The sequence below is a fragment of the Heteronotia binoei genome, chromosome 2 (assembly GCF_032191835.1).
Source record: "Heteronotia binoei isolate CCM8104 ecotype False Entrance Well chromosome 2, APGP_CSIRO_Hbin_v1, whole genome shotgun sequence".
NCBI lineage: Eukaryota > Metazoa > Chordata > Lepidosauria > Squamata > Gekkonidae > Heteronotia > Heteronotia binoei.
Window position 1 is genome coordinate 13,412,881 of NC_083224.1, and position 9,301 is coordinate 13,422,181.

The 9,301-nt window shown below is 46.7% G+C and overlaps 1 pseudogene; it reads right to left on the reverse strand.

The window, feature by feature from the left end:
• Positions 1-8,975: 8,975 nt before the first annotated feature.
• Positions 8,976-9,099, reverse strand: LOC132567845 (U4 spliceosomal RNA; annotated as a pseudogene).
• Between the last annotated feature and the right edge of the window lie 202 nt (positions 9,100-9,301).

A 9,301-nucleotide genomic window follows, 5' to 3' on the forward strand; every position in this document is an offset into this window, starting at 1 on the left:
AACTGGTTGGCCACTGTGTGAGACAGGAGGCTGGACTAGGTGGACCCTCACTGGTCTGATTAGGCAGAGCGCTTCTGATGTTCTTATGAAGGCCTGGGGCTCTCTGCCCTGTTGGTCCTCCAGCGGAACTGGTTGGTCACTGTGTGAAACAGGATGCTGGACTAGATGGACCCTCATTGGTCTGACCCAGCAGGGCTTTTCTGATGTATTCTTACCCTAGGTTCTGTTTTCTGGTCACATGACAGAATTTTGGGACCTGGCTTTCACAGGCAGCTAGAGCAGCAGCGGAAATAGCACCGTTTTCTGGACGTCCAGTTCGCTTGCTTTGTCTCCCTCCTGATACTTTCCACCCTGGAATTCCCCAAAGGAGTTAAGCTTCCCCAGCCAGGATTAAGATGTGGAGGAGGCGTCTCACCTTCTGCTCAGCAAGGCCAAGAGGCAGCGGAGGCAGTGGGGTGAATCCGCCAATCGCCTCCAGGCCCTGAAATTAATAGGATGGAGAGGGGGACGTTCCCCGCTGAGCCTTATTTATGAGAAACAGAACTCTGGCACAGCCCGAACCGTGTTGGCGGGAGTGGCTGACCAAAGCCCTTTCAAAAGGCATTTCCCAAGGCTCTGACCTTGATATCAGCATGGAGGGGTGGGGGTTGTCGAGAGTTAACAATGAGAAAAAGCCAGAACGATTTCTCCTCCCCTTTGTTTTACGTTCTTTTCCAAATCATAAGGAAACTGGGCCAATAACTCGAACAGAGTGGAAAACTTGAACAGAGCAGAAAATGGTGTTTCTGTCACACATAGAAGAAGAAGAAGACTGTAGATTTATACCCTGCTCTTCTCTCTGAATCAGAGACCCAGAGCGGCTTACAATCTCCTATATCTTCTCCCCCCACAACAGACACCCTGTGAGGTGGGTGGGGCCGAGAGAGCTCTGAGAGAAGCTGCCCTTTCAAGGACAACTCCTATATCTTCTCCCCCCACAACAGACACCCTGTGAGGTGAGTGGGGCTGAGAGAGCTCTGACAGAAGCTGTCCTTTCAAGGACAGAGAGTGGCCTACAATCTCCTTATCTTCTTCCCCCACAACAGACACCCTGTGAGAGCTCTGACAGAAGTTGTCCTTTCAAGGACAACTCCTGCGAGAGCCATGGCTGACCCAAGGCCATTCCAGCAGCTGCAAGTGGAGGAGTGGGGAATCAAACCCGGTTCTCTCAGATAAGAGTCCGCACTCTTAACCACTACACCAAACTGGCTAGGGCTTCTCTAATGCAAGTTGGGAGAAAACGGCAGCTGCAGCCAAGCCACTATATGGTTCTGCAGTAACATCTAGGTTGCCAACAACCAGGCAGGGCCTGGAGATCCCCCAGAATTACAGCTGGTTTCCGGGCAACAGAGCTCCGTTCCCCTAAGATAAGCAGGCTGTACGACGCACCCTCCAAAGCAGCTATTTTCTCCGGGGGAACTGATCTTTGTCATCTGCAGACCAGTTGTAATTCCAGGAGATCTCCAGGGAGGCTGGCAACCCTAGCCCCAATGTCAGGCCTGCCCCCCCCCCTAAAAAAACAACCAACCACTTGGCTCATTTGCAATCTTGAAGGCACTAGGGTTGCCAATCCCCCAGCTGAGCACTAGGGTTGCCAATCCCCAGCTGAGTAACACAACAAAAAATGCGAGTTTGTAGAATCTTTCGGGATCAAGTGCCGTGTTCTACTGGAGAAAGTTTTCCTTCCAGACGTTTCGTTCTCAGCTGCGGAGAACATCCTCAGTGGCGTTGCAGCCGGAGCAGCCGCTCTGACCTTCTTGGCTGCTGTGCATTGAGTGGGGCCAGGGCTGCTGGAGAGCTGCTATTTCTAGGCTGGAGGGGAACCAGCAATTAACACAGAACAATGGTCACATTCAACAGCCAGTTTCCTTATCACTACCCTTCCAGGAAGCCCCACCAAACAATGGGCACATCCACAAACCTATTGCCCTTTCATCACACCCCCTCCAGCCTAGAAATAGCAGCTCTCCAGCAGCCCTGGCCCCACTCAATGCACAGCAGCCAAGAAGGTCAGAGCGCCTGCTCCGGCTGCAACGCCACTGAGGATGTTCTCCGCAGCTGAGAACGAAACGTCTGGAAGGAAAACTTTCTCCAGTAGAACACGGCACTTGATCCCGAAAGATTCTACAAACCCTAATGATGTTACCAGCCGTGAAAACCTGAAATCTTTGATAGTGACCAATTGACTAAGAAGTATATAGAAATCAGTCCAAATGTCCAAAACATGTATATTCAAGTCCCCAAGTAGTGTCGGTCGATTAAGTACTTGTTTCTTTCCAGTCTTCATCAGACCTGGGACCAATATTGATTCAATTATATAGATTCTTTACACAATTTTTAAAAAAGGGGGACGCAGAGCGTCTCCAGCATTAATTTCACCTCGGCTACAGCTCAGTATGTATCTATATATAAAAATCTATATAATTGAATCAATATTGGTTGAATCAATTGAATCAATATAATTGAATCAATATCATCACCATCTTCTTCTTCTTCTTCTATGTCTGGAAGTCATGCCGACCTCTGGTGTATTTCAAGGAGGTCTCCCATACAGCAGCAGAGCTTGTTTCGTAGAAAAAGGGGTGCCAGAGCTCATTAGCACAACTCATTTGCATACGCCACACGCACCCTGACCTCTCCGAAAGGTGTACGAAGTTATATCAGCTCAGCATCTACCTTAAAATGCTCCTTGAATCATAATTGTCATTATAAAACCTGACTCCCATCATACTTCTAAAATTACTTTTTCCTATGTGGCCTCAGCGGCATGAAGATTTCCATCCGTCTGCTTTATGTGTTTTGGTTCTTTTCCCATTTTTTTTTATGGGGGGAAAATATTAGAATGTTTGTCACATCTTCGAGTTCAGCAAAATTCTCACAGGGGCTTTGAACAATGGAGCCCAGAAACAAGCATTTTTTGGGGGGGAGGAGGTTAAGATAGAAAGAGCACAATACAATTTAGAGGTTCTGTGAGCTCCTGGCCAAGATGAGGCCCGTTTAGCTTCAGAAACTCTCCTGTTTCTTTTCATAGACTATTATTTTGCTCCTGGGCGTGCACTATTTTTGGCCAGCCATTATAAGAGGCATCCTTCATGCTTTCGCTGAGTTCTTGGGGGCTGGGGGGTGTTTGCAGGACTGGTCTCAGATTCCAAGCTCTTTACATTCCCTCAACGAAGAAGCTGTTGGATTCCCCCTCCCCCTTTCCAGTGTCTTTACTCCGGATTCTTTACAGTAACACTCACCTTAGCTAGCTAGTCTCGTGGGGGAGACCTTCCCGTCTCCCCCTGGCAGTGAGCTGACTAATGGAATGCGGCCAGGCCAGCCCTTTTCTTTAAGGTTGGGCCGCTCTCTGAAATTGCTTTTTCCAGAGATGAGAGTCAGAGCGGAGGAGTTTTTGCGCTGTGATAGATGCTGGCAGGTGAGGTGAGCAGTGGCTTTTGTGGGTCCCCAAATACGACTGGTGCTTGCACAGGGGACTACCTTTACCTTTTTAAATTGCCTCACCTGCTTTCCCTCTGGGGTTACCAAGTCCAATTCAAGAAATATCTGGGGACTTTGGGGGCGGAGCCAGGAGACTTTGATGGTGGAGCCAGGATCAAGGTTGCAACAAGCATAACTTAACTCCAAAGGGAGTTCTGGCCATCACATCCCAAGGGACCGCACAGCTTTTAAATGCCTTCCCTCCACTGGAAATTATGAAGGATAGGGGCACCTTCTTTTGGGGCCCACAGCATTGGACCCCGGGGTCCAATCGTTCTGAAACTTGGAGGGTCTTTTGAGAAATGGCATTGGATGCTATGCTGCAAATATGGTGTCTCTACCTCAAATAACAGCTCCCCGAGCCCCAGATACCCGCAGATCAATTCTCCATTATTCCCTATGAGAATCGGTCTCCATAGGGAATTATGGAGTGCCCAGCAGACATTTCCCTCTCTCCCCCCCGCTTGATGACCCTGAAGCGGTGTGGGGGGGGGAGAGTCTCCAAAACAGGGGATCTCTCATGGTCGCTGGAGCACCACATTATAAGCATAACATTATAAACATAACTTTCATTGCATTTGGATTAATTTCCATTATCAAAATTGTAATCTTTTGCATTAAGCCTGTGGAAGCTTCAGAGAAACGGAGGCAGAGAGGCGCCGCCTTCGTCGCTGTCTGCTACTGTTGGCTTTTTTTCTACAGCAGTTTGACTCGTGAAGAAGACTCTACTTTGCCAGTTCTTGGCAGAAACCATTTGGAGGCCTATTGGTCCCAAGAAAGACTGTGCATATTATAATACTTCACCTTATTTTGTCCTTATAAAGGACTGAGCATACTGCATGATTTCACCTTATGTACAATTCACTGCTTTAAGTGGTTGTTTATGTTTCCTTCATAAATTTCAATGAAAATTTGTTGATTATATTGGAGGCTGGTTTAACCACAGAACCCCGAGGGGCTCCCCTGCTACCCACCTGGGGATTGGAAACTCTATTTCCCTCCTTCACTTGGGGCCTAACAGAAACGGTCAGGCCTCGTTTTGGGCAGGCGCTCACAGGAGCAGAACCTCTAAATTTTATTGCGCTCTTACCCCGCATCCCCCCCCCTCCACCAAAAAATACTTCTGGGCTCTATCGTTTAAACCCCCTGTGAGGATTTCGCTGAACTCTACGATTTGACAAACTTTCTGATATTTTTCCTCGCACAAAAATGGGGCAATAATCAAAACCTATAAAGCAGATCGATAGAAACCTTCATCACGCCACTGTGGCCACAGAGGAGAAAGTAATTTTAAAAGTATGATGGGAGTAAGGTTTTATTTGGACAGTTGTAATTCAAGAAGCATTTTAAGGTAGACGGTGAGCGGATGTCAGGGGCGTGTGGCATATGCGAATAAGTTATGCAAATGAGTTGTGCTAACGAGTTCCAGCACCTCTTTTTCTACAAAACGACCCCTGGGAACGGCCAAGAACATAGATGGCGACGTTTCGCTGAATGCAGTTCTCTGCCCCTCTCTCACACAGTGAATTTTCAATCCAATGCAGTTTGCAGCTGGATTTCACTATGCAAAGCAGCAAAATCAACTTGAAACAATGACTATAAGAGGTGCACTGAAAGACTTTGCCTAGGTATTTCCAAACTTGGCACTGGCAACTTTACGTCTAATTCAGCAAGATACCTGGGACTTTACGGAGGTCTCAAACTGGGTACCCAAGACATGGGGAACTGTAGTCTTCGCAATTGTATTTTAGCTGGCTGGGGGGGAAGAAGAAGAAGAAGAAGAAGAAGAAGAAGAAGAAGAAGAAGAAGAAGAAGAAGAAGAAGAAGAAGAAGAAGAAGAAGAAGAAGAAGAAGAAGAAGAAGAAGAAGAAGAAGAAGTGCCAATGCCAAGTTTAGGGGAGGGACGGTGGCTCAGTGGTAGAACATCTGCTTGGTAAACAGAAGGTCCCAGGTTCAATCCCCGGCATCTCCAACTAAAAAGGGTCCAGGCAAATAGGCGTGAAAAGCCTCAACTTGAGACCCTGGAGAGCAGGGGAGGGACGGTGGCTCAGTGGTGGAGTATCTGCTTGGTAAGCAGAAGGTCCCAGGTTCAATCCCCAGCATCTCCACTAAAAAGGGTCCAGGCAAATAAGGTGTGAAAAACCTCAGCTTGAGACCCTGGAGAGCCGCTGCCAGTCTGAGTAGACAATACTGACTTTGATGGACCAAGGGTCTGATTCAGTATAAGGCAGCTTCATATGTTCATATAAGATGATGATATTGGATTTATATCCCGCCCTATACTCTGAATCTCAGTCTCAGAGCAGCTCACAATCTCCTTTATCTTCCTCCCCCACAACAGACACCCTGTGAGGTGGGTGGGACTGGAGAGGGCTCTCACAGCAGCTGCCCTTTCAAGGACAACCTCTGCCAGAGCTATGGCTGACCCAAGGCCATTCCAGCAGCTTTAAGTGGAGGAGTGGGGAATCAAGCCCGGTTCTCCCAGGTAACCACTGCACCAAACTGGCTCTCATTATTAATGCTAATAATGGGTGAATTCATCTTAGATCACTTTCGAACCGGCTTAAGACTTAGAGTTTTCTTAGTGCGCATTTTTGGGGGAAGCGCCTCTGTTTTCTAAGAACTTCCCCCAAACACGTAACACGAATGCACCAGTTATGCCGAGAATTGCCAATTTCCAGGTAGCACCTGGCGATCTCCCACTATTATGATTGATCATGAATGTCTGCTTTCTTTACAAGGGGCAGGTCTGCTAAATGCCGACCACAGAGGCACAGACTCTCATTTCTCATCCCAACCTGCAGAAGCACTTCAGGGAGAAATGACACTCGATTCATAACGCAGTCGAATATTACGAGTTTGGTCAGAGATGACTATTATAGGAGTGACCAAAATTCATAGACTGAAAAAAGAAAGTAGAAACGTCTGGGGGAATGGCACTTGATTCATCATACAGTCGAATATTACATACTTGACAAATTCATAGATCACACTAGGAAGGCAGAAATGTCTGGGGGAAATGGCAATTCACAGTATTGCTAAATATTATAGGATTGACTAATTCATAAACCAAAAAAAAAAAAGAAGAAGAAGACAGAAACCTCTGAGGAAATGGCGCTCAGTTAATAATACAGTCGAATATTACAAGCGTGACAAATTCATAGATCAAACTAGGAAGGCAGAAATTTCTGGGGGGAAATGGTGATTCATAGTATTGCTGAATAGTATAGGACCTATAAATTCATAGCCCCGTGGTGCAGAATGGTAAAGCTGCGGTACTGCAGTCCTAAGCCCTGCTCACGACCTGAGTTCGATCCCGGCGGAAGCTGGGTTCAGGTAGCCGCCTCGAGGTTGACTCAGCCTTCCATCCTTCCGAGGTCGGTCAAATGAGTACCCAGTTTGCTGGGGGGAAAGTGGAGATGACTGGGGAAGGCAATGGCAAACCACCCCGTAAAAAGTCTGCCGTGAAAACGTTGTGATGCGACGTCACGCCAGAGTCGGAAACGACTGGTTCTTGCACAGGGGACCACCTTTACCTTTTACCATAAATTCAGATTGAAAAAATGAGGCAGAAACTTCTGGGGGAATGACGCTTGGTTAATAATACAGTCGAACAGAGCTTTCTTTTTGGTAGAAAAAGCCCAGCAGGAACTTATTTGCCTATTAGGCCACACACCCCTGGCACCAAGCCAGCCGGAACTGTGTTCCTGTGAGTTCCTGCTCAAAAAAGCTCTGCTGTCGAATATTACAAGCTTAACAAATTAATAGATCAAACTAGGAAGTCAGAAACTTCGGGGGGAAATGGTGAATTCATAGTATTGCTGAATAGTATAAAGGTAAAGGTAGTCCCCTGTGCAAGCACCAGTCGTTTCTGACTCTGGGGTGACTGTCGCATCACGACATTTTCACGGCAGACTTTTGACGGGGTGGTTTGCCATTGCCTTCCTCAGTCGTCTACACTTTCCCCCCAGCAAGCTGGGGACTCATTTGACCGACCTCGGAAGGATGGAAAGCTAGGTCAACCTCGAGCCGGCTACCTGAACCCAGCTTCCTCCGGGATTGAACTCGGGTCATGAGCAGAGAGCTTGGACTGCAGTACTGCAGCTTTACCACTCTGTGTCATGGGGCTCTTGCTGAATAGTATAGGACAGGGGTGGTCAAAGTTGCTTAACGTAAGAGCTACATAAAATAAACATCGGATGTCTGAGAGCCGCAAGAAAGGAAGGCAAATAGATGGAGGGAGGGGTGAAAGAGCAACTTTAAATGTGTTCTCCAAACCACTGAATGGCTTGGCTTGGAGAAGTGATGTAAAGAGACAAATGCCTTCTCCAAACTGGCCGACGGGGTGGTGGGGACTTTGAGAGCCAAGCGATATGTGTTAAAGAGCTACAGTTTGGTCATCCCTGGTATAGGGCCTGCAAATTTGTGGGCTGAGGGAATTGCACTTGATTTGTAATATTGCCAAATATTGTTAAATTGGATGAATTCATAGACCAAAAAGGAAGGTAGTAACTTGTAGGGGAACTAGGGTTGCCAGTTTTGGGTTGGGAAATATTTGGAGATCTGGGGTGGAACTTGAGGAGAAACGGTTTGGGGAAGGGCTTCAGCAGGGTATAATGTCATAGAGGAGTCCACCCCAAAGCAGCCATTTTCTAGAAGGGGGACTGATCTCTCGTCTTCTGGAAATTGTTAATTCTGGGAGATCTCCAGGTGCTATCTGTAGATTGACCACCCTAGGGGGAAAAGGCACACAATTTCTAATGTTGCTGAATATTACAAGCTTAACAAATCCCTAGGGTGAACAAGGAAGATAGAAACATGTTTAAGGAACAAGCACTTAGTTTGTAGAGCAGCTGAATATTAAACTCTTGACAAATTCACTTCTGAGGTAAATGGCACACAATGAAAGCCCTGCTGGATCAGACCAATGATCCATCTCATCCAGCATCCATAATTCATAATATTGACAAGCATTACAAACTTGACAAATTCAAAAACCAAACAAGGAAGATAAAAAAAAAAACTTTGCTGCTACCAAGCCTCATTTTGGGCAGCAGCACACAGGAGTGGAGCTCCTGAACTTCTAAATTTTGTGTTCTTTCTTTCTCTCCCCCCCCCCCCCCAAATACTTGCTTCTGGGCTCCATTGTTCAAACCCATGAGTATTTGGCTGAACTCTTAAGATTTAACAAACTTTCTAATATTCCCCCCCACAAAAACTGGAAAAGAATAAAAACACAGAAAGCAGACAGATGGAAATCTTCATCATGCCCCTGTGGCCACGCAGGAGAAAATAATTTAAAAAGTATGATGGGAGTAAGGTTTGAGTATGACAATTATGATTCAAGACACGTTTTAAAGTAGATGCTGAGCTGATATAATTTGGTACACCTTCCGGTGAAGTCAGAGGTGTGTGACATATACAAATGAGTGGTGCTAATGAGCTCCAGAACCTCTTTTTCTATGAAATTACCCCTTGTTCCTACCATTAGTAAATACTAGAAGCTTGGAATTCTTCAATTAGCAATAATCGCGCCTCGGATTAACCTCATTGGCTACGATACTGCCACTGTGCAAAGCTCAGAGGAGCCTGGAATTCTTAGACCCAGTTTGGTGTAGTGTTTAAGTGCGAGAACTGTTATCTGGGAGAACTGGATTTGATTCTCCTCCACCTGCAGCTGCTGGAATGGCCTTGGGTCAGTCATAGCTCTCTCAGAGTTGTCCTTAAAAGGGCAGCTTCTGGGAGAGCTCTCTCAGTCCCACCCACCTCACAGGGTGTCTGT